We start from the raw sequence: 26,599 nt of genomic DNA, 5'->3' as shown, positions 1-26,599 counted from the left end.
AGCCCTTACATATCTGATAATATTTTTCTGTTATCTTTACATAAAAATAACAAGTTGACAGAATACAGAATTCATCAATCATAAGTCTTATCTTTTATATCTCTGTAGGTAATTTCTCCAGTTTTCTGACATTTATTTTCATTACAGAAAAATTTGAGAACAATCTAAATTTGTTCTTATTTTTAACTTTTCCCTTTCATATCGGTAAAATTCTTTATCACTGAAATTAATAAATTTAACAACATACAATTCACACACTGTACATTTGCCTGTATGAATCTCTCATTCTCATCGCCTCAAAATTTTCTCTTTAATTAAAAAAAGTTTTGCTATTGTACATTGGCTACTGACTTTGCTCTATCTAGTATTGTTAGTTCTTAAGCTAGATCTTTACAAATTATCTTCTGAAGTAACAATTTATTCTCTCATTTTCATGTTTTTATTCTTTTTCTTCATCAATTTTACCTTTATATTGCTGATTTGACTTTATGTTCTTTTCAAGGTAAATCTTTATTTCATATCTGTGTTTTTGGTCTCCTTAGGGTCACATGTTAACTTGTGGCCATTGATGGACAGCCAAACTTTTTCTGGTACCTTTGCTCTCCTTCTTAGATAGGTGTGATGGCCCAGCTAAATCATTCACATATGGCCGGGGTGCCTGCCCAGGTCTTGGTTAAATGAGTAATGAATGTGGATTGGTGTTGATTATAGAGACATTTATATGAGGTGGGGACTGAAGCCACCTGGTTCCTGCTTCTTCAAGGACTCCCAAACATGGTATCAATGTAAACTCTATGAAAATCCTCGTGCTATGCACTCAAATGTCTGATACCAGCCAGGTCAAAGGTGAGATTCTGCAGCATCATAACGTAAGCACTCACACACTGCCAGGGAAACTCTCTTCTGAAGTATCCAAGTGAAGAGAAAAGAGGATTTTAAAATGCCTACTTATCAGTAAAAACAATTGATCATTCATTTATTTTTCAAAATTGGAGTTTAGAACAAGCACATTTCTTGTGTCTTAAATGATACAGACAAGTTTCACAAAGTAACTCTGAAGATAATTTAGAAGATATTTCAAAGCCATTTTTGCTCCCTCTGCCATTGTAGATAAAAATTACTGGGCCATGGCCAGGAACGGTGGCTCACGCCTATAATCCCAGAACTTTGGGAGGCCGAGGCGGGCGGATCACTTGAGGTCAGGAGTTCGAGACCAGCCTGGCCAAAATAGTGAAACCTCGTCTCTACTAAAAATACAAAAATTAGCTGGGTGTGGTGGCACATGCCTGTAATCCCAGCTACTTGGGAAGCTGAGACAGGAGAATTGCTTGAACCCTGGAGGTGGATGTTGCAGTGAGCAGAGATAGCGCCACTGCACTCCAGCCTGGGTGACATAGCAAGACCCTGTCTCAAAAAGAAAAAGAAAAAAAAATACTTAATGGGCCATGGGGCAAAGAAGGGCATGATGGGAAACATAAACGGTGCAGTTTTTAATGTTCCTGGTGTATTTAGTGTTGAGGAGTCTAAGTCTAAGGGGGTGATCCTGTGGGTGAGGAAGAGAGAAATCTGAATCCTCTTCCATTAAAAGTCTGGTGTTGTGCTGGCCAAGCCCAGACGTAAGGAGAGTAGAGAACGGGAAAAATCATTCTGGCAGCATTGTGGATAAAGGATGGAATGAAGGCTGAAAGCTTATTTAGGAAGCAATAATTCGGGTGAGAAATTGGCCTACTGTGGCAATGTGAATAGAGAGTGAGAACATTTTTAGATATTTAGGTAATAGAATAAAAACAACTTAGCAACCAACTGATTGTAGGAGAAATATATAAAAAGAGCTTAGAATAACTTCCATTTTCTGGACTAAGTGATCAAATTGATGTTGAAACCAAAAGGGATATTCAAAAAAGGGGAGATTTTGAGTTGAAAGAGGGTGTGAACATAGAACACAATAAATTCACTTTGGACATGTTAAGTTTAAAGCACATATAGTTAGACTGAGGTGATTATTTCATGATGTATATGTATATCAAATTATAAAATTATGCACTTTATATACAACCCTTATCAAATATATTTTAATTTAAAAAACAATAAATATAAGGTTACCAGGTAGAGATATTCAACAAGATGCTAGATATACCGTCTAGAATTTTAGAGAGAGAATTAAAAAGAAGATACAGATTCTGAGGTCATCAGTATATTACTACCTGGAAAGATGACAAAAGAAGACACTAGGCAATGTCCTAGGTACACAGGGCACAACAGTAGAAAAAGAGACCAAGTCCCTACCCCGGGAAGATGACATTCTATTAGAAGAAGAAAAGCAATAATCAAATAGGAAAATACATAAGTTGTATAATTTTAGACTGTTGTTTAAAAAGGCTAATAAAAAAGGATGCTAAAACGTAAGAGTTGAATGAACAGAAAAAAAATTATTTGCAAAGAACCAAGAAGGAGAAGTTGAACTGAGTAGGTGAAGAAAAATCAAGGACCAGAAGTGACATGTCAAAGAGGAGTGATCAAAAGGACCAATGCTAAAGATATTAAACAATCAGTAAATTTTCTTCTTGATTGTGTTCAAGGGCTTATGGCTCTGTCTTTGTAATCAGAGCTGCCGGAGACAGAGCATATGGAGCTCTGTCTTTGCCATTCTGATTGCTGATTTTAAAACAAATCTTACCATATTTTTGATGTCTCATTCCTAAAATGTTCCTAAGAGTAAAACTGAGTAATTCTAAAGGAATTTAAAATTATATATTCTTTATCCAAGTTGATTGTAGCTATCTCATTTCTCAGGCAACGAAAACTTATCCCTCAGGACATGTGGAAGAAAAATGGATATATCCTGATGTTTCTCTCTTCGAATAAAAAAAAATCCTTTTCAGTTACAATACTTGCATATTCCTCTATTCGAAACTATTTTTTTCCTAAAAATACAATTTGTCTGTATGTTCGTAATAATGTTAAAAGTAAACTAAATTATTTTCTGTTCCTAGAACTATAAGTAGAAGTTCACAGTAGCAAGTTATTTTTATTTGCAATGCAGTTGTTTGTCTTAGATGTTGAATGTAACACCTTGAAGAGTCTTCTGAGGTATATGGTTTTGTTCTTCAAATTCATTATTTAGTTGCTTCTCTGTGTTGCTTAGAATAGAATCCGTGTGAGAAGTTTTCATCTTGAATGTACTTAATATGTAATTATATTTTAAATTCTGTCAGGTTTCACTAGTACTGTTAAAGCATTTAAGTGTGCATAAAAGCCCAATCGTTTGATCCATTTCCTTTTTCCTGGGAAAGAATTGGAGTGTCAGGATAGTTATATTTGAATTAGCTGTAATCCAAGCAGAAGCTTTTCTGTGGCATGCATTTTTTAGAAATGGCAGGGGAATAAGTTCAACAGTGGGCAGCATCACTTTGAAAACATGATTATTAATCTTTTTCTGAGCAAAAATGCAATAAAGAAATTGGTTCAGCAGGATGAGAGCCTAAACATTTTTGTATTTGTTGCATGGTGTGAGATGGAAAATAAAATGGGTAAGGTTATAACCAAAATTCATTCTCCCTAGGAAGTTTTCACTGTAAAGCATGGCAAATATATAATAAACTTTTATTTTTCCTCTTTGAACTTGAGAGAGCACCAACCCTTCACCTTGTTAAGTACAGAGAAAATAATGGCCTTTTGATGGGCTCTTGCTAGGTTGAACTAGAAAACCACATCACTAACAATCCTATTGTGATGGAAAAATAAGTGAGTGGAAGAATTTTGTTATATAGCTTCCAAGTGTTTCTAATAAAAAATCTCACTAATACACACAGACAACAACTATCTAGCAAAACTACTGCCCTAGAAAGGCACAAGACATTCATGCTTACTCACTCTAGTCATGTTTGGTGTGATCTTATAGAGCAACGTTAGGGAATTATATTTCTTTTCTTCAAAATTCACTCATTTTGTAAAAAGAGAAGACTTCATGACTCTTACAAGAAATAAAATGATACTGTTTTAGTGTTTTATTAGGTGATATATGAATAGTTAAATCATGTGAAGACACAAGAAATGATCACATCCAAAAGCTCTGAGAATCTATAAGGAACTTGCTATTACAGGGCAAAGTAGCACTGTATCTTCTATTGAGGCTTTGGTCCCAAACTTTAAAACTAATTCCTCCTGAGATGCTTAATTCTACGGAAAGCTTAACTACATCGACTAAGTGTAGGTTACCTGAACTTAAGGTTTGCTCTGGATTATTTCCAGCACAGATCCTGCAACTGCATCTTATTTTGTCACTATAATATGAGGGAAGGGTGCTGATGCCAGGAACTGTCTGTTTGCCAGCAGCGGCTAGAGGGAACTAGTTTGGTCCTATGTGTCAGACACTTTTAAGTCAGGGTACTATCTCCTGGGATGAAATGCTAGTTGAGAGTAAAAGGAGAGGTAGGGGAAGGAAAAGAGTGAGGGAGAGTGAGCAAGTGGGCTTATGATTTTTTACTTTAACATTGTCAGTTCTCCCTTCATTAACTCAATGAACAATATAATGTTCTTAAACTTAGTCAACCTACTGCACTGTCTCTTTTTTTCCCTCCTTAGGGAAATACTCACGGAGTTTCCGTAACTAAGGTAGGCAGAAAAAGAGCTTTGATATCTCCCATGAGGCTAACTGACAACATATATGTTTCTCATATGAGCCTTATAACTGGGCTGGCTCTGGTTTCATTGGATATGTGATTCAAATGCTCATAAAGTTCAACATAATAGAAGAGAATTAACATTTTATTTTCCCCCCAAATGACCCACTTATATTTATAATCATTTTTCTTTCATGTTTGAAAATCAATATTTCATTTTTTTTCTATTAGAAAAATGTACCAGGTCATTCAACACTGTGAACTGTAGGCCTCAGAAATGTAATAATTAAAATAAATGTTTTATGAATGCATGTTTGCTGTGGACTTTGGAAAGGGAAAATTTCATGGTAGCTCTTCTATTCCTCACTAAATTTTAATAAACTTGTTATTCCAAAATATTTCCCTGAACACATTGAATTCTAATTTTTTTTTTTTTTTTTTTTTGAGACGGAGTCTGGCTCTGTCACCCAGGCTGGAGTGCAGGGGTGCGATCTCGGCTCACTGCAAGCTCCGCCTCCCAGATTCACACCATTCTCCTGCCTCAGCCTCCCAAGTAGGTGGGACTACAGGCGCCCGCCACCGTGCCTGGCTAATTTTTTTTGTATTTTAGTAGAGACAGGTTTTCACCATGTTAGCCAGGATGGTCTCGATCTCATGACCTCGTGATCTGCCCGTCTCGGCCACCCAAAGTGCTGGGATTACAGGCGTGAATCACCGTGCCCGGCCGAATTCTAATTATTTAACCCTTTGAAATGTCCTGTTCTCACTCCATTTGTAGTCTAACACATATACCTGAATTGTTTTTGTTTCCTTCTTTCCACAAGGGTAAAAACAAATAAAACATGAAATTGCTCTGTTCTGGGCAGAACTTTGGTGCTGAGATTGCAGGTTTAACAATTTCAGCATTCTAACCAAGTGCCATTTTACTGTCCCGATTTCAACTGTTCCAAGAGTAGGAAAAAAATCTTTTCTAAAACATATGCCAGAATTTGGGATAATAGTGTGTCCATGTTATAAAATACACACCAAAATGCAACAGAATCTACAAGCTGATGTCAATTTGTCTTGGAGAGATTAGAGAAATTCAAAGCTTTCTCAAAAGAAATAACATACAATTCCATTCTATTTTAATACAGCACCAAATGAGATGTAATTTTAAATACTTAAAACATAACCACAAAATAATAGATTTGGAATTGTATTTAATATTTGTGCATTTAATTCATGCAAATAAAAATATAAATCAAACGGCTTTAAGAATCTTTATTAAAGGATTCAGCATTAACTGCCGAATATACAAAAGTTTATGAAAAAAATCAAAGGACTAGATGTAGAATCTCAACATTTTTAGCACTGTAGAAGTCTTTAATGAGCAAAAGACAGTTTCGGTATTAGGGGATATTATGAGCTGACTGATTTAGAGGTATGCAGTTTACTCACATTGAAGTAAAAATAGTTACTCTCTTAATGTGACGTCTTACCTGGACACTCTCAACCTTTGTAAGATATTTCTAGGTCTAACTTGTCATATTTTAAAGTAATTTAAAATAATGTAAAGATTTAATTTATAATTTAATCATTTAAATTATTAAATGATTAAATTATTTAAATTATTAGATTATTAAATAATTTAAATTATTAAATTATTAAATAATTTAAATTATAATTTTGTAATTTAAAGATGTAATTTTAAATACTTAAAACACAACCACAAAATAACTTTAGTAGATTTGGAATTGTGTTTAATATCTGTGCATTTAATTCATGCAAATAAAAATATAAATCGAATGGCTTTAAGAATCTTTATTAAGATTCTTACCTGTATACTCTCAACCTTTATAAGATATTTCCAGGTCTAACTTGTCATATTTTAAAGTAATGTCCTGGATATTATCCCTAAAAAAATCTATAATTCATGCCTAGTTTTTCTCACTTCTCCAAATTTCAAAGTTCAGTAGCGAGAAAATAGGTCACAGTATCTAAGTGTATGAAATATTGTATGTGGCTAAGTGATCTCCAAAATCTTGTGTATCTTACGGGCCATACTAAGGAAATGGACAGAGTTGTAATGACATTCCTTGCATGCAAGAATATTTGTATGACTATTTCTTTGATTGCCCCAAGTGGGTCTAGGTCCTGGTAGGAACCTAGTTCTATAGAAACCAGGTTTTTTGGAGAGCATTTAAAAAATATGTTTGCAAAGGTACATGTAGGTAATAGACAACAACAAGGGAGAGTGGAGTACCCACAAACTGGAGAGGGAAGGTTGACATTAACCCTAAACAAAAATAAGGATTGTGTTTGCCAGCAGCTTTCAATAAAGTCTGTGGAGAGAGGGTGGCCTGACAGGAACCGAGACCTTTGGCCATGGGATGCAGCCAGCCCATGGCAACCCCACAGACAGGGAGCTCAGGCATGACTGCGATGACCTTACTTTTCTCCTTTCCTTCAATTGCCCCACCCAACAAAAAGCTCCAATGTCATAGAGTGAAGAACAGATGTGTAGGAGTATAAATATGCTATTTAGCACATATCCCAAACTATGCCAACATCCCTGTGTTCTCGATTTTGACTATGCATATGGAGGATATATGATTGAAGAATAATTTTTGCCTTAGGTTCAAGAATACTTAATTATGCCTTATAATGCATGATGAGCATAGTCATTTTTAAGTCACTTAGTCTTCTGACCTCACTCAGACACTGCCTTTATTTTTTACTGTTCTAGCTTTAAAATCAACTTTTCTATCATTAACTTATTCAATGACATCTGTTCTCCCCACTCTACCATTGAGGCACTGTGTTAAGTCTACTGGTAAGGAGATGAACATAACACAGTCTTTGCCCCTGCACTGTCCAGTAGTCAAGATTTATATAAAGATAAAAACTCCCAATATTATAGTGTAACAAGAAAGATATGAGCATATATTCACAGGTCTGCCTCTATGGAGTGTCTAATTTGCAGTAATGTTTTATAGAAAACAAAAACTTTAAGTCTGCCTTCAAGACAATTTCGTTTCTACTTATTTAATAAAATGGCAACCTGATTATGATTAGGTTTCTCTTATGAGTCTGCATGTAAGAAATAATGGCTGGCAACGTAGACTCAATCATTTAACCTCTAAAAAATTTATTTTTCATCTGAGGTTGGTTAATGTGAATCCACACTGGAAAGACAGATCTAAAGTTAGCATGGTAATATTTTGAGACTTTATGTTTTGAATAGGATTTCAGAGCAGGGTTATTTCTATAAGATATTTTAGGCCATTTTTAGTGGTCTCTTAGGAGGAAGTGAGCAAATGTTTTCCAACATTTTGTGCCATTAATTTACTATTTAAATTATTATATTATTGGCACAAAATGAAAGAAGCATGAGTGAATTATGAAAGCATAAAATGTGTGACTGTGTGTGTGAGAGGGTGTGTTAGATGTAGATTGCAAGTACTGGAAATGTAATACAATTGACAAATAATTATATACATTGTGAATTATACATCAGAGTTCAGTTTGTTTTATAACAATATAATATGGTAAATTACTCACAGGGTAAAACATACAAATAAAAAAAGAAACTGAAAAATGGGAGAAATTGGGAGGGAATCACCATATCCTAGATGTTAAAAACAATATTGCAAATGAAGAGTATCAGCACCATGGAGAGTGACACACACCCATGAATCCTTTCAGTCATGTCTGTGACCTAGGATTAGGTTCTCTTCCTGATACTATTTCTAGTAACTTGACAGACCCTTGTGCAACTTCTTTCCATCAGAACTGAGGGGTTTTATCTATAAGATAATAAATCTATATTTTAAAACTAGCTTTTAGCACCAGAAGTCTTTATTATCTTGTACAGAAGCCCATTATTAGGATAACTATTTTGGTTTGAAAGGTGATGTAGGGATCATACCTATTCTACTTACCTCTATTTCTCTGTCTTTGTCTCTATGGCCTCTCATGCATCTCCAAAGAACACAATTTTGTTAATCACTGAACCAATAATCTGATGAATTATTTCAGTTATAGCATTCTTGGGATTAAAGCAGGAGTAGGTTGGCTGAATACTAAGCTTGTCTTCAGTCTTGTTTGGATTAAATGACCCAGCCTCCTTTTCTGGAAAAAAAAAATATATATATATACTGTTTGTCCTGTAAAGTACTGGCTGGCCACACCTATGGAGGGAAATATCTGAACCTACCACTTATAGAGAGCCAACCATACTTAATTTTCTGAATGATCATGTGTGACTTGATTTGAGCAGGTTTGCTTCTATCTCAGATAGATCCTCCATGTACTACTACAGAGGATTCACTTATCTGTCTGCACAAATTTTTAACAGCTTGTAAATTTTCATGGCTCCTGTTTACACATTTCATTGTCACATTTATAGCATGCCAATTCCTTGAATTAAAGTACCAGAGCCAGGGGGCATATTTAAATTTTTTATTTAAAAATGATACTGCCTACCTTGACATTTCTTTTAGGCAGAGCTATTGCTTTTCAGTCTCTTAGCTGAACTTATTTGAATGCTTTAAAGCTAACATCAATTTTCTACTAAGCAATGTCCAGGAATATGCTCAAAGTGTACATAGTGTTTATATAAGACATTAATTGTTAAAGTAAACATTTCATGGATGCAGCTATTCCTGAAACATAGCTGATATCCAAGACAGATGTGAATGCACACCAAATCATGACTATACAGGCATTCCCAAAGTGCTCAGTTTAAGTTAGCAATATGGTTCCAGTTTCTCCAAATTTTCCAAATTTTAATGTTTCAGGAAGATAACTTTTTAATTATTACAAATTAGTTTTGATATGGCAGAGGATGGTACACATTTTTATTCTCCTTTAATGATTTTAGGTGACAGTGGTTATCCTTTGAAAAACTACTTAATTACTTCTTCGTCTCATCCCTAGACTCCTGCTGAAAATAGAATCAATATAAGTTATAATAGAACTCAATGAGTGACTAGAATGATAATGAAGAATGCATTAGGAATCTTTATAAATGGGATGTGAATGCCCAGTTCAATCTAGTGGAGGCTTACCATGCTGCCCTTCAGATGTTTGAAAGCTCTATATTATTTAGCAAGACCACTAAATGTGGCTTATCTTTCAAAAGAAGGTGCAAAGATTAATGCAACTCACCAAATGGCTGAAGTAAATGACCATGATGATGTGTGCTTTTCCAAAATTTGTTCCAAATAGGAAAGTGGAGTTAACAATATTGAAGCAATGTATTGACCTTTATTTTAAACGGAGAAAAAAATCTCTCTTAACTATAATATTTAGATAATTATTTTTATTACAGGAGTGAATTATGCACCACGGTTATATTTCACCAATATGTAGATGCTTTCCAGGAAACGCTATGAAAAAACATACTACTTTCATCTGAGGCATTTCTTTCCTTCAAGCAGAGGCTGGAGATATTTTAACTGTGAAGTTTCACTGAAGATATGTCTAGTGGTTGAGGTATGAAGGATTCTCCAAAGTAAGTGACTAAAGTGTGATTATTGGCTGGATACACGTTAGGCACTTAGAGACTGATGTGAACCTTGTGTCTCAATCAATGGAAGGCACTTTTGCCTTCTCAGCTATGCATTCACTTCTTTGGGGCAGTGATGAAGGGACATATTATTAATATTTTTATGGCTTTCTTATACTTCTTGCAAACTAATTTAATGTTGTTAAGTAGCCAGAAAAATAAAGACGAAATATGTTTAAACACTCTGACAGTGTTAGACTGCCTCCTTGGAGGAAGCTAAGAGAGTTTTCAAAACTCCCCCATACTATTGGGTAAAGGAAATAATCATTCCAAAGTTTGAGGTTTTACTCGTGAAGCCATTTGGCTACCAGAGTATCTAGATGTTGTTCATTGAAAAATAGTTGTGATAGTTTGGATTGTACAGTTTGTATACATATATAAAAAATACAAAATATAATATTCACTATATCTAGCACACAATATAATATATACATTTAATATATATTTTAAGACATGTATTTGAAAAATATTTTATATATATAATACATATATATAATACATGCCAAATAATGATATTTAAAGATAAAAAGAATGAATAATTTGGTCTTTGAGTGTGATAGAGTCTTAAACTGATATCCTTGTCTACTGAACTAAATTCACACTGGTTCTCCCAGGAATGCTGGTTCTCCCAGTAATGCTCTAGATTTCTGACTTTAGGAAAATCACTCAGTATTTTTTTTAACTCCAGTCTCTTCATCTGTACAGTGAGATTATATTACAAACCAATGATTACTAACCTGTTGACCATATGTTCCTGAGGGTTGCTGAGTTTTAAGTTCTCAATTCCAAATTGGCACCAATCTTTATTTATAAATATCTAATGACTGCTCATAACACATTGAAATATATTTAATGTAATAAAATTTTTCAAAAACGTATCTGAATTTACAGTGGCTATTTGTTATAATGTAATTTCTCAATCACTTGACACTAGCAGAATCTGCAGATCTGTAAGATTTTTGTTTTGATCCTAAAAGGATCCTCACACTTGAACACATTTGGCAATCACTTGAAAAAATTACCATTCAAGTCAGTTCTAACATAGCACAGTAAGTCCTTGAGTAGTGTTTTGTTCAATGTTGTTTTCCTTTGTTGAGAAATAAAACTAACTCTCAGCTGGAACCATTGTTTGTGGAGTTTGCACATTCTCCCCATGTCTGAGTGGGTTTTTACCTACTACTCTGGTTTCCTCCCACATCCCACAGATGTACACATTGGTGAATTGGCTGTCTACATTGTCCCCATCTGGGTGAGTGTGGATGTGTGTATGAGTTTGCATTGCAATGGGACATTGTCCTGTTCTTGACTTATGTCCTAAACTGCTTGATGGGCTCCAACCACCTAGACCAGGAACTGGAATACATTGATAATAATTATCTTGTTTTCATTCATCTTTCTTAAATGTAGGAATAACTCACATTCATTTCAACATTTAATGTAGAAGTGTTTTAGTCTTTAGATATTTGGTGATATTTTGTGACCAGAAATATGTCATAGGAATTTAACTCTTGTTTGTATCAATTAGCTTATGGTAAAATTGGTTTATTATACAACGTTTGCCTTAAAGTTGAAGTTTTCAAGAACCTACTGATGACATTGAGAATTTACTGTTGTCTAGAATTTCAAGATAATTTCATCATGTCTATTATGACTTGATTCAAACAAAAAGTATACCTAGTAAAATGAATTCTATCTTATGGAACAGTTTTATACTATATAACCTCTAAAACTCAAAATGTGATCCTTTTCATGGCCACTGTTAGAGTGGCCATGTTAGACAATGCCTTGGTTTATTACACTTACAATGTTTGACATCAGAAAAGACAAAGAATCCCATAAGTAAAGCATGGGAGTGTTGACCCAGTGGATGCAGAGCAGCCCTTTGGTTATGTATGATTCACATACCAGTGGACCGTAGCACGATTCTTTAATGTTGAATCTGATATACATTCCCTTCTTTAACATTTTAGTATCCAAATAATAATTAGGCAAATATGACCAAGACAGGTGGTCACATTTCTTTTTGACTCATGATAGTTAAAAAAAAAAAAAAAAAAAAAAAGGAAAATGTTATCATGATCTTTCTATCTTTAGTGGGCCTCTCTGCTATGTCACATATTTCTGAGACCTTGTCATTCTGGAATCCATAGAGTGTCACATTAATAATTGTTTGGTCTCAGACATCTCTCATAGAATTTTAAAAACTCCTATCATCCCACCAATTTTCTTCTAAAGGGTACTGGAAGAAACTGGAATAGAAATATCTGTGCGTTGAAGACTCATTGGAGTAACGGCACACATAATGTCCTAATTCTAAGAACTATCCTTTAAACCCCAATCCTGCATTTGTGTATCCATATATGTTGAGTGTCACCCCACACATTTACCCATAAAGGATCTGACCTCAGTTTAGTTGATTAGGTTTTCTCTCATACAAGTTTTTTAATGGGAGCAATGGAGTGCTGGTGCATTAATGGCTCTGGAGCTAAAAGTTCATGTGGAATAGGAAGGTAGTGCTTATTTTCCACAGTACTCTTAGTGAAACATAAATGGAAGTTTGCAGAGGGAAGGAAAGCAATATGTAGTGATAAAAACACATAAAAAACAAAGGTAAACTGTTTTCTGAAGTATTTTTTCCTCTATCCAGTAAACATTGATGGTACTTCTTTTATTTTTTAATGAGTTGCCTTTCTATGTGCCAATATATTCCTCCTCTTCCTTTTGCTTATTTGAATGAGAATTTCTTGCAACAGAAAAAGTCTTTATTACCTAACCCAAACTCTCATATGCTAAAGGATAAGCCCATCATAGTCTACTTGGTGGTGTTGCTAATACCACCTTTTTGCTTCTGATGTTGGCATGAGACCCATTCCTTTCAAGATCCCTGGGGAATGATTCCACCTGTATAACAAGGTCTATTATCTCTTTTCCACTCTAAAGAATTATGTACATTTCAATTTCTTATCATTTCCATTCTCTCAGACTGAAATGGGAAAAAATGATCTCCCTTTTTACTTTGCTAATAAGCTCACAAAGTCCTCCTGCCTTGTACTCCCAATTTCCTGTAAAGATTTTTATAATCTGGACCTTTCATTTTAAAACCCCTTTTTGGGGGGAGTGGGGATAGAATCCCTTTCTTAAAACACTGAGGAATGAGTCACAGGAGCTATCTTGAGGGCCAACTTCAGTAGACTGCATCATGCGGTTTCAAAATATGTCTGCTTCAATCAAAACCTACTGACAGTGAGTCAAATGTGTATTTTCTGATTCCCTTCCCTTAGGATAACTTACTTCTCACAAGGCCTCTTGATTGTTCATGCACATAAACTCTGATGGATCCATTTCAACAATTTTAAAAACGTAGACAAGTCTGAATCCACAGAATTGCAGACTTTCATCTCTCAAGCTTTGATTTCCGTTGAACCATTTTGATATTAACTCTTCACGGCATAAATTAAACTATACGTGTCTTTGAGCAGCCAGAAGACCTGTCACAAGAACTAAAGCTGTCAATTACCTACTGCTTATCTTCAAGCCTGAATATTGGTTTAGTTATGTATTTCTAGACTTTGTATTCTGTCAACCTACTCTGTTCACTCCATGCTAAAACTCACAGATACCAACTGCTGCCTATAATCAAATGCTCTTCACTGGTCTCATGGTAGCTGTTTTCAGAGTCATACTGGAGGTCTAAGGTCTTCTGTTCTGTGTCAACTTCTAATTTGGTGAACATGCACCTTGTATTTACCGGGATCATTTTTAAAAATATAAAAATTATTTGAACACAAATTAAAAGTTTTTGATTCCTCAAGTTACAAAATAAATGCATAAATATATCAAAACATAATACATAATATGTGGCTTATTTTGAAGTTGTCTGAAGGTAAAATAAGAAAAATCTATCTACACTTGAAGAAACAGTTCATAAAGACTACAGATATTATATAATAAATGTCTTTAAAAGAAATCAAGATCTAAAAATACAGAGAGTTTCCTCCACAAATTTGCAAAACTCTGTGATAAGGTTTAGAATAGCTTATTTAAGATTCACCAAGGTTTCATCAGAGCTGTTATGAGATTTTTTAAAATTATTTTTATTTCCATAAATTCTAGATTTATGTGTTATATATCTAGGAACATAATTTATACTGTCTATAAGAAAATCTACTGAAACATTCCTAGCCTACTATTTCTGGAAATTAACTTCAGGATGTTAGAATGTCTGGATAATATTTCCTCTTCCTTTCCCCATTCCTGCCACAGAATTGCTTATTATCTGATGGGAACCAAAATAATTTGGTATTATTTACAAAAGGGCGGTGAGACTGATATTTAACTTCTTGCCCCTCCTCCAGTTAGATCAACGCAGCCAGAAACTCTTACTGTACAACTGGCGGTTTCCATATGGTAATGGGAACAGTCCACTCAATTTAGATTCAAATGTACTGGTCATTTATTGTGAGCTGAGTATTGGGTAAGCACTTTTACATAAAGTGTGGTTTGCAACCCTGAGAGAAACTAGGTAGGGCTCATGCTCCCTTTTCAGATGAGGTCACCCAGCTGGTGACTGTATTTGAAACCCAATGTCCTTGACAGTCTATGTAGCTCTGCTTTAGAGGGAATAGCCTGGATGGCAGGTAATAAACTGCATGAGGACCTCATTAGGAGGCTCTGTGCTTAACCTTAAAAGGTCACTTTAGATCTCCAGTACATTAGGCAGTTTCTTGGCTGGCCACCTCCTTCACATATATTTTCCATTTTCTTTAGGTATTTTACTGTCTTACTATCTCATCTTCTGGGAAGAGAGCAGGAATATCATTTCTAAAGTTGTGTTACTGCAGGAAGGAGTATGAAGATAATATGTAGAAATAAATGTCGATTTTTTTCCTGGAAAAAAATATTTTTTATAGCATAAGGCTAATGTCCTCTCAGTGAGTGAGCATTTATAGATGGCTTGGAGGAAACAGGATAATTGAGCCAGCAGAGAGATTAGGTAGTACAGCATTTTCATTCTTCCTAGGAGAAAACCAAAGCTCAAAGAAAGGTAATGAATTCCTTAAAGGACTGTAGCTAGATAATGATGGCACAAGGACACACACCCGGCGCTCCTGACTCCTTATCAATACTTTTTCTTCAGTTTATTACCCTAATACTGCTCTTTCTATAAGTGGATCTTATAAGTACACTGGCTCTTTTTTTTATTTAGAACTGTACATCTATATATTCAGGCCATTATTTATCAAAGCCATTACAGAGACAAAAGACAGATTTGATAACAAATTACTGGACAGGCTATTTTCTCTAATCACATTTGCAGGAAAATTAAACAGTAGCTAAAAAAGGAGATTAGAAGAAGCCAAACAGCACTATCCAATTCTCTATATAGGACAAATTTGGATTTTATTTTTGGCATAAACATCAGCATTAATTGGTCAAAATTCTAAGTTCACTTTTTGTGCCAGCTACAACATAATAGCTGTGGGATTGCTGTCCAGGTGACACTGTCCTTTCCAATCTAGTTATTCTCTGGGCTTGAGCCCAAAGCTTTCATCCCTAGAGAATTGAAAGCTGATTGCACATTATATTACATAAGCATTGGAGACACACTGAACCCTTTCTCCACCATCAAAAGGAACAGGCCACCAGAAGGCTTTGAGCAGCCTTGGCAAGTAGTTAAGCTTTATGTGAGGCTGAGTATAATGAGTAATTCCACTCCTGTGCAAGAAGAGATTTGTACTTCTCTAAGCAAATTGGCTTGAAAGAAACCACGGTGGTGTCCTCTAATAGGGCACATGATTTCTTCTGCAGCAATTCTACATCTGTCACTGTGCTTTCTGAGTAGAAGTTTTTTCTAAATACTGGTAAAACAAATCCTTAGAAAACTACACTTGGTATTTGGGAAATATGCTTGAAGAGCAATCTTTCCCTTTTCCAACCTTCAATGTAGGGTTGTTCTAGGGCACATTTATTGGGGTACAAAATAGTTCATTTTTTTCTCAGAATATTGTGGGGCAAAGCCTACTATGCATTCGATGCTTCAGATTCGACAGGAAACAAGACATTTTCTCCGATCTCAGGGAACTCTTTATAGAAAAAAGAAAATACAAATATAAGTCTTTCTTTTATCCAATTACACACTGTCAGTAGCTGACTGATCTGAGATTTGAGCTCAAGCTGAGTTTGATTCCAGAGCCTAAATGCTTAACTACTATGCCATCCTGCTTTTAAATGACATATGTTGGGACTTAATCTTGCTCTTTAAGTCTTTCTAGATCTTTTATGAACTATAAATAAACAATTATTTGAAAAGAAAAGCTAGCATTCTCTGGATGCTCTTGTTTTGTTTTTTATTATTCATGAACATTTAAAAACACATACCCTGTATTTGCCTAGAGGCAATGAAAACACAAAGGATACAATATTTTAAATTTTAGTTAAACTCTTTATATTATCTGCTTGTGCACACAGGAGTTGGGAAAGGGGCTATGGAGGCAGGTACAATCATGGGCAAGGCTTTATTCTAGGCTACTCTGGATATGAGCTTGCAGTGTGTCCACTCACATTTGCTGTTTTAGACATCCCACAATTAATAGCTTAGAACCACTAATCAACAGGTGATTAGGTCAAAACTGAAGTGTGATATGTTTGAAGTTAATTTTCACTTAAATGGAAAACTATATAACATCTGAAAGAAGCCAAAAGGAAACACTTATCACTTCACCCTATCAAAAGGCTTTAAGCTATTATTTAATTTCCACCAAATCACTTTGAGGCTCAGAATTTTCATCTCTGTTTCACAGATAAGAAGGAGAAGAAACTATCGGAGGTTCAACATCTGGCCCTAGGCCATGTAACAAATCAATATCAGAGTAGAGATCAGAACTCTGCAAAACTTGGGTCCTTTTGATTTTTCTACTTTGAGGACAATGCATCTTAAAAATTGACCCAGTCTTTGAAAAGCCAGGCTCCTTAGTAAAGTCCTTGTGTTCTTTGTAAGTCAAAAATCTTCTGACTTTTAGTTCAGGCTATTTGGAAACTCCTTACTCTCCAGAAAGCATTGAGGAAAAAAAATGTATCAAAAAATAATGGTGGAAATTGAAGTGACACAAAACCCCAAGCTTTTGGATTTAGTTCTCAACCCTGCCTGTCTAACATCCTCAAAACGAATTTACCTCTTTATTTGGCAAAGTGTATGTCTTAGATTGCCCCAGTAGTATTGTGCCATACTTCTAATTGACTTTTGAGAATAATCTAGGCAGGTACAACTTCTTTTTTTCAATCCCTTCTTCTAGGGTACAAAAATCAGCAAATTAATTCATTTTGAGGAAGGAGTAATTTCTTCCATTTTTCTAACACAGCCATTCCGACACAGGGGTAAGCAAAAGTGACTAACAACTAACATAACTTTAATCATGAATATGCAAGTGGTGACCTAATTCCCTTTCTCCTCCTTGCAGAGACATTGATGCTCCTCTCAACCTCATTTGTACCAAATTGCAGATGATGTGTATACAACCCCATCGTTTGACACATATACACATTTTGAGTACCTGGGAAACAAAAGGTCACTAAAGCCAATTAGAGCAAGAAAAAAACTGCTCATAAACCACCAGGAGGTTCATAAGATAGGGGATAGGGTGGAGAGGCAGGGAAGGCAAGGCAGACTGAAGCAGAAAGGGAAATAATAGCTACAGAGTATCCACTGGTACCTAGTGATTACCCAAGGGGAGGGAAGGCTTTCTAGTTACTTCTCTTCTTGTGTCTGCTGCCTATTATGCTCCACTCCATCCTTAAATGACAATTCTACTTGATTCCTTGAATTGGATATATTAATATAAAATATGTCTTCAATTTTTCTTTGTGGCTATGTAACCAGGTTTGAAATTTTCCTATAGAATATTTGTATTCTTTTTCCTCCTTGGGAAAAAAGTCAAATATCATACTATTTATATACATTAGTTGTCTATTGTGCTGAGACCACTTACCCCCAAATTTACTTGCTTAAAATAGCACATGCTTATCATCTCATCATGTTAAGGGAGCACAGCTTATCTGGGTCCTTTGTTTTAGGATCTCTCACCAGGCTGCAAACAAGATTTTGGCTAGGGTTATCATCTCATCTGAGGGCTCAACTGTAGAGAGATCAGCTTCCAAGCTCACTCATTTTTGTTCCTTGAGAGCTGGTGGCCTGAGAACCTCAGTTCTTCACTGGTTGTTGCCATCCAAAATTTATTGCCACATGAGCCTCTTCAGCTTGCTTTATCAGAGAAAACATGTGAGAAGGGTCAGAGAGAGAGAAAGAGAGAGAGAGAGAGAGTATGTAGGCAGACAAGATAAAAGTTTAACATCTTTTGTAATCTTATCATGGAAGTCACATTTTACCACTTCTTTGGTACTTAAGGGAGTGGATTACAGAAAGCCTTACATAATATCAGGATGTGGGAGTCATTAGGGCCAGGTCAGAAACTGCCTACCACAGCATGTTTAGGTTTTAAATAGCAAGTATATTTTTTTTTTCCTAAAATGTATTATAAGTCTGAAAATAACTGTTAGATGACTCAATTATGTCAGAGGTGGTTTTGAATTCTACAGTTATTAGAATTAGTTATATTATCTCTTCCTACTTATGATAGTTAATTCCATGTGTCAACTTGACTGGGCTAAGGGATGCCCAGACAACTGGTTAAACATTATTTCTGGGTGTGTCTACGAGGGTGTTTCCAGATAAGATTAGATTTGAATCTGTAGACTGAGTAAAGAAAATCACTCTCACCAACGTGGGTAGACATCATTGAGATTCAATTGCTGACAGCCAGAAAAAAAAAAAGTGGAGGAAGGGCAAATTATCTGTCTCTCCTTGAGCTGGGACATTCATCCTCTCCTGCTTTTGGACATCAGCTCTGCTGGTTCTTGGGTCTTGGGACTTGGACTAGGACTCACACTATAGACTCCCATGGTTCTCAGGCTTTTGGGCCTGGGCTAGCACCAACAGGTTCCTTAGGTTTCCAGCTTGCACATAGCAGATCATGGAACTTCTCAGCCTCTATAATTTTGTCAGAATTCTTCGCGATACATCTCTTTGTTTTTTATCTTTATATATTCTATTTGTTCTGTTTCTCTGGAGAATTGTGATTATTATGCAAATTAGAGGAGATGAGCCAATAGTACATATATTCTTCCCCCAACTCCTTGTCAGTATCTTAGGGTGACATACATCAGAAATTGTTAAAGCCTCACTTCTGACATATTAATCCTTATGAGGAAGGATCAGTGAAGAGTTGTGCCAGCTTTTGATGATCAGAAGCGTAAGCATGTGTGAGGTGGAGGTAGGAGTTCTGTGAGAGGTAATCAGGGAGTACTGCAAGAAGGCCAAGCCCTGACAGTAGTCATTACCACTCTGCTTTGAATTCAACCTCCCACAATACGCCTCATACAAACAGACAAAGTAATCAATAGAGTCCCAGCATATTTGTTGTCATTTCACATAAAGCTGGCCACGATTAACCTGAGGATAATATTCATTTTGAATCTCTCACCTAATAATCAGGGTAGAAAAGAAAGGAATTGGTGATTTTATTATATATTTGCTTACTGCATCTAATAAATAGTCTCTGGATCCCTTTTCAAAGCATGTGATAATAATATTTAATTCAGTTTAACCACAAGGACAGATAAAGAAGGATTTAGAAAGGCTAGTTCTTAATTTCTCAGATAAGATTGGAAGCCATTTTGTAACAACAGAACACATATCTTCATACCAAATTTCAAAAATGAGGAAAAGCAGAGCAAAGAAACATAGCTTTCAGAAATAAGTTCTGCGTTATTGCCTAGACAAGTTCAACTAGAGGTCCTTAGGTCATTTCATTAATTAGCATGTGTTTGTATATGATGAGTGGACTATTCATACTTTAATTACTTAATGAAAAATAGGTCAGCTTCTATTCTTCAAGAGTTTATGGGAAACAAAAACATACATGCTGTTTCACCTATTAAATATATATTTATTGAGAGCTGACTTTATACTACTGATTTGTGCTAATTGTTGGATAAAATAATAAAATACATTAAGAAATTTCCTCCTTTCTGGAGCATATATAAATGTCAGGGAAATAGATAATAAACAAATAAATACTTAAAACAATTACAGATTGTGATAAAATACAAAAAAGAAAAACTGTGTGGTATGTTAGAGAATAAAAACTAATAGCTAGTTAGTCACAAATAACTCCTCTAAAGGGGTGAATTTAGGCTGAACTTGGAAAGAAAAGACATGTGAAAGCTATGGGAATGGTATTTTATGGAGATGGTTTAGCAAAGGTAAAGACTTTATAGACAACACTTGACTTGTTCTAGAAACAGAAAGTCAGTGTGACATTAGCACCAATAATTACAGGGAGGAGTAGAGGCTGGAGACAGTTTTCATGTGTCTTATAGTCATGGTAAGACTTTGAGTTTTATTCCAAGTACAATGAAAAGCCATGAAAAGTTTTTAACTGAGGGAAAGGGCGTCTCATACACATTTTAAAAGTACCACTCCATTGTTTCTGTAGAGAATGGATTAAATGTAGGCAGAACTAGGGTGAGTGCATAGCAGCTTATTGAAAATACCCAGAAAAGAGATTGTGGTGGCCATGGAATGAGAAGGGACAAATCCAAAATATATTTGCAAGTAGGGACTTCCTGGTGGTTTGAATGATGTAAAAGGAAAAATCAGGAAATGTTTCCCAGGTGTCATGCTTCAGTCCCTGGGTTTATGATGGTAGCATTCATTGAGGTGGAGGTATGTATATGGTGGAGACAGAGGGGAGGCAATTAGGAGTTCAGATATGTTAATAATTTGAAAACACATCACACACTGCATGAAACCATAAAAATACAATAATTGAAATGTCTTCAGTTGTAGAGATGATACATATTGGCTAACTAGAAAAGCTAAATTTGATACAGTTTCTGAAAGAGGTGGTACATAAGTTATAGTTGAAAGGAGAGGGATGCCTCACGAACAACAGGAGGAGCAGCAACGTACATTCCTTGTATAGGACAATCTAATACTTGTATTTAAATTAGTTCAGTTCATTGGACAAGGAAGCAGTTGCTAAGGAAGTGAACTGCTCCATTCTGCGGGTGTGAATACCTTTGTTACAGTCAGTTCCTGGATGGAATTTTCTCTCTGAGATGATTCTAAGAACATTGCTTGGCACTGAACTACTGCTTGCCACAACTTGTACAAATTGTCTGAATGAATTAAATGGTGGAGTTTGTATTTTGGCAAAGTGGAAAACATGAATCCCACTGTGTTGGGTGCTCTGTGGAGAGCATCAAGGATAGGAGAGGCAGACAAGCCATGAAACTGGATGAGAGGGACAATTGACTATGCTTTATGGTGTTCTACCTGATTCCTGGGGCTGTCAGTCAATGATCAGCAGAGGGAGCTGAGTCTTCCCAAGGCTAAAACCCTTTTCTGGCAATAAATTAGAGATTCAGGGGAGCACATTCACTCTTAGACTAGGAGATGGCTTTTTAGTGAATGAAGAACTCAAGATGGCTTAATGAAGTGCATGTCTCTCTCAGACAGTGAGGGCACTTAGGTATATGGATGGCTGTTACTGAGTTGCCAGGTGTATTCAGCTCTAGAAATGAGTCCCTAAGGACTAGGTCTTTGTATTGTAGTCTCAATCTTCCTTCAGAAAACAAACAACAAACAAGCAAACATAGCATATCTATTTCTGTTTATAATAAAAATAGCAGCGTACTTAGCATTAAAAATAAAGATTCTCCTTTCCTTTTACCAAAGGGCCAGTAAAATACTAAATCACCACACAGCAATGGCCAAGAGAGAATACCCTCCAGCGCATTGGCTCCAGAGCTGGGAATGTATCCCAGACTCTTACTTCTCTCAAAAATTTTTCCTTCCCCTTCCTTTCTACATTACTGCCGTATCCACTTCCTTTTCCTTCTTCATTTCAACTAGCAAATCATAAGCGGATACCACATGTATAATGTTAGAACTCACATACCAATATGCAAAGAAGAGATCATTTGTGTGTTTTCTGGCACTTCTGAAGAAAGGTTATTTTAACTCTTAATAGAATCTTAAGAAACATAATAAACAAAATGTCCTGGGGCCACCAAGATCCAGGGATAACATACCTTTATATCAAATTTTCTTCAGCTATGAGGCTTATTTCTTTAAAGTAATATACCTTATAATGAAACTTGATGATTTATTTAAACAATATTATTTATTATTATTAAAAATCAAATAGTTTACCCTTGCATGCTTCCCTGCAAGGGAAAGAGTCATTCAGGATGAGGACAGCCTAGGCAGTGGTTCTCAAACACCAGCATGCATCCAAATTACCAAGAGAGCCTGTTAAAACATATTGCCCCGCCCAACTTCCAGAATTTTGGATTTAGTAGGTCTGGGGTGCAGTCAGAAAATTTGCATTTCTGACAAGCTCACAGGTGATTCTAATGCTGCTGGTCAGGAAACACACTGGAAGAACTCTTGTTCTACAGTTTTGCTTTTCCAAATGCATTACTCAGAATATCAGACCCCACCCAAGACTTACTGAATCTGAATCTGCATTTTTAACAAGATCCCAAAATGATCCTTTTAAATAACAATTTTATTAAGATACAATTCACATGTCAAACAATCTACCCATTCAAAGTGTAAAATTCATTGGTTTTTAGTATATTTATAGAAGTGTGCAACTATCACCACTATCTAATTTTAGAATACTTTCATTACTCCGAAAAGAAACTCTGTACCCATCAGCAGTCAGACACCATTCTCCTGTCTTCTTAGTCCTTAGAAACCACAAATCCACTTTCTGTTTCTATGGATTTGCCTGTTTTGGACATTTCACAGAAATGAAATCATACAATATGGGAGCTTTTGTGACTGGCTCTTTCACTTAGCCAAATGTTTAAAAGGTTTACCCATGTTGCAATGTGTATCAGTGCTTCATTTCTTTTTATGCCTAAAAAATACTGCATTGAATGAATAGATCACATTTGTTCATCTTTTTGTCAGTTGATGGACAGTGGATTGTTTTCACCTTTCAGTTGTTGTGAATGCTGCTGTGAACATTTGTACACTGGCTTTTGTGTGGACATATATTTTTAATTCTCTTGTTTATAGCTAGGAACATGATCACTGGGTCCTATGATGCTTCTGTGTTTAACCTTTTGAGGATCTCTCAAACTATTTTCCAAAGTGGATGCACTAGTTAACAATCCCACTAGCAACCTATAAGGGTTCCAGCTTCTTCACATCCTTGCCAATAGTTATTATTACCAATCCTTTTTTAGTCATCCCCAGTGCATGTGAAGTGGTATGTCATTTTTGTTTTAATTTACATTTCCCTAATGACTAATGATACTGAGCATCTTTTCATGTATTTTCTGCCCATTTGTTTGCATTCTTTGGAGAAATGTCTGTTCAAATGCCAAGTCATCCTCATGCACATTAACATTTGAGGATTGCTGGCCTAGGTGAGGTTTCAGACTACACAGTCACATATATCTAGGACAGTGGCTGTCAACTGGGAGTGACTTTGCCTCTGAGGGGACATTTGGCAATGTCAGGAGAGACTTTTGGTTGTCTCAACTGCGGGAGTCCTACTGGCATCTAGTGCTTAGAGGCCAAGGATGCTACTAAACTTTTTACAACACACAGGACAGGCCTTCATAACAAATAATTATCCTGACCACTAATGACATTAAAAAACCCTCATCTAGAGGGGCCGACCATCCTGTTTTCCAGTAATGTGGATGTTGCTCTTTCATAGGACTTTCAGTGCTAAAAAGGAGGCCATCTCTGGCAAACTGGGATGGCTAGATTACCCAACCTCCCAGGGCTGTGTGCATTCCAGCTGGGCCATTTCTAACACTCACGGTTGAAAGACAGAGAGAGTTCATAGTGTGGAATAAATGCCAAGGAGCTGGAAAAGCAGCTTCACAGGGATTCCCCCACACTTTTCCCTAGAGCTTTGGGGTAATTCCAGCCAGCCAGGGTCCCACAAGAAATCCAGGCTTCTTTGCAGCCTTCTGCCTCCGTGTCTCCATACATTGTAAGCCATATCCTGCTGCTAGGGGTTACTGACTTTGCAAGAATGAGTGACTGCTGCCCAGCATCCGAGGTTTGCTGCTGCCTTTGACCCTCTCCTCTTTTTTAAAAAACGGGCATAACAATAGGAACAATACAGCACGGGTGGCTGATTGGAGTCCAGGGACAAAGGCACAGAAACCATCATAGCCTCTCTAGTTGGAGAGTGGTGGAATCACACAGTCTGTCAGAAACAGAAAGGACCCTGGAAAGCGTGACCACCCCCTCATTTTATGGAGCTTGCGTGGTTCAGCGCTGGAACAAAGAGCAGTGCGTTAGATTCATTACCACTTAGGGGTCATGTGAGAATAATGGCCTTTTAATTGCCAGGATGAAAAAGAGAGTGAAACGCTTCCCTTTTAAAATCCTAGACACCCCACTGGGAAAGGTCCAGTCACATTCAGAGAAGGAAGTGCTCCTGACCTAGCTTGGCTGGTGAAATAGTGACACGCGGTTATGTTATGGAGCAGAGCAGAGGTACTCAAACCTGAGAGAGCATCAGAACCGCCTGCAGGGCTTGGTCAAATGCAGAGGCACCTCCAAGGTTTATGATTTGATAGCTGTAGGGTGAAAACTGAGAACTGCATTTCTAACAAGTTTCCACTGCTGGACTGGAGTGAGAGACTGTGGCTTTCCTGATCCTTGCTACTCAAAATGTGGTGCGTGGGCCAGCAGCATCGGCAACACCTGGGAGCTGTAAGGAATGCAGAATCTCAGGCCTTGTGCCAGGCTGGCTCAGAAGGAATCTGAATTTTGATAAGATTTCCAGTTGAATTGTGTGCAACTTACAGTTTGAGAAGTTCTGCTTAAGAATATACATATAAATCTATCTATCGATCTATCTATCTATATACATATATATATATCTGTCTCTAATTTTTTTTTTTTTTTTTGAGACAGTTTCACTCTTGTTGCCTAGGCTGGAATGCAATTGCACAGTCATGGCTCATTGCAACTGCTGCCTCCTGGTTTCAACTGAGTCTCCTGCCTCAGCCTCCTAAGTAGTTGGGATTACAGGCACACACCACCATACCCGGCTAATTTTTGTATTTTTAGTAGAGACAGGTTTTCACAATGTTGGGCAGGCTAGTCTCAAACTCCTGACCTCAGGTGATCCGCCCGCCTCAGCCTCCTAAAGTGCTGGGATTACAGGTGTGAGCCATTGCACCCAGCCCTCCTTAAGAATATTTAATCGGGCTGGGTGTGGTGGCTCACGCCTGTAATCCCAGCACTTTGGGAGGCCGAGGAGGGTGGATCACAAGGTCAGGAGATCGAGACCATCCTGGCTAACATGGTGAAACCCCATCTCTACTAAAAATACAAAAAATTAGCCAGGCCTGGTGGTGGGCGCCTGTAGTCCCAGCTACTCGGGAGGCTGAGGCAGGAGAATGGTGTGAACCGAGGAGGCGGAGCTTGCAGTGAGCCGAGATCACGCCACTGCACTCCAGCCTGGGTGACAGAGCAAGAGTCTGTCTCAAAAAAAAAAAAAAAAATTTAATCGAGGTACCCCTGCTGTTACCGATTCTTTAAACCAGAGTTTGACTACACATTAGAACCTCATGAGGAGATTTTTGAAAATCTGCCCAGAACAGACCCCAGACCAATGAAATCAGAATCTCTAGGTGTGGGATCCAGTGTTTTTAAAGTCTCCAGGTAATTTCACTGTATGGCTAGATTGTGAACCCCTGCTTTAAACACAACCAGCCTACTCAGCACATTTAGCCAAGCAAAGTCAGCCAAAGTGAGCGACAGCCAACCGCTAGAGACACCAGCCCTGGCCTCAAGGACCTGCTTACCTGCTCCATCCATTGTCTTGTGACTGCCTCCAAATAATTTCCAACACTTGCTTTGAACTTTGAGTCACACAATTTGTCCTCCTTCTGCTTGATGATCCACTGTGCCTTCCTGATCACATCTCCAAGTTCTATCCTTTCAGTTCATTGCAGGTAGAAAGTAGCATCATTTTTAATATCCGTGATCAGTGTTGTTCAATCTTGAGGTTACGCTAACTGCATCAGAAAAGCCTGTGGTGCTTGTTAAAAATGTAGATTCCTGGTTCTGCCCCAGACCAAACCAGAAGCTCTTTGGGAGTGGTCAGGAACCCGTGCTGTTTTGCAGACACAGGTGATTTTGATGTAGGTAAGAGGACAGGGAACTACTTATCCAGACTTTCCAGTCCAGCTGCATCCCCTCCCCAAGCTTAGTTGAATTGGTATTAACCTTAGTATCTATGAAATGTTCTGCTCAAGTACATAAATCATGGAATGAGTATTAGTGATTATGCTCTCATTTCACTCGGATGAGGCTAGCAGT

At 36.8% G+C, this 26,599-nt stretch overlaps 1 protein-coding gene across 3 annotated transcripts in view; it reads right to left on the bottom strand.

Annotated features, from left to right (window-relative positions):
* Positions 1-26,599, bottom strand: part of CTNNA2 (catenin alpha 2) — a 1,423,217-nt gene that overhangs the window by 1,183,398 nt on the left and 213,220 nt on the right. Inside the window, exon 1 of one of the 3 annotated variants that reach the window (XM_063616604.1) lies at positions 8,546-8,718. The exons of the other annotated variants lie outside the window; for them this stretch is intronic. The gene's annotated coding sequence lies outside the window, so the exon portion shown is untranslated. Of the gene's footprint in view, positions 1-8,545; positions 8,719-26,599 lie in introns of those variants that run through there. 3 annotated transcript variants of the gene reach the window in all.

Source organism: Symphalangus syndactylus, chromosome 14 (assembly GCF_028878055.3).
Source record: "Symphalangus syndactylus isolate Jambi chromosome 14, NHGRI_mSymSyn1-v2.1_pri, whole genome shotgun sequence".
NCBI classification, from domain to species: Eukaryota; Metazoa; Chordata; class Mammalia; order Primates; family Hylobatidae; genus Symphalangus; species Symphalangus syndactylus.
Note: the sequence above shows the minus strand (reverse complement) of the source record. Positions and strands in the feature narration are given on the sequence as shown.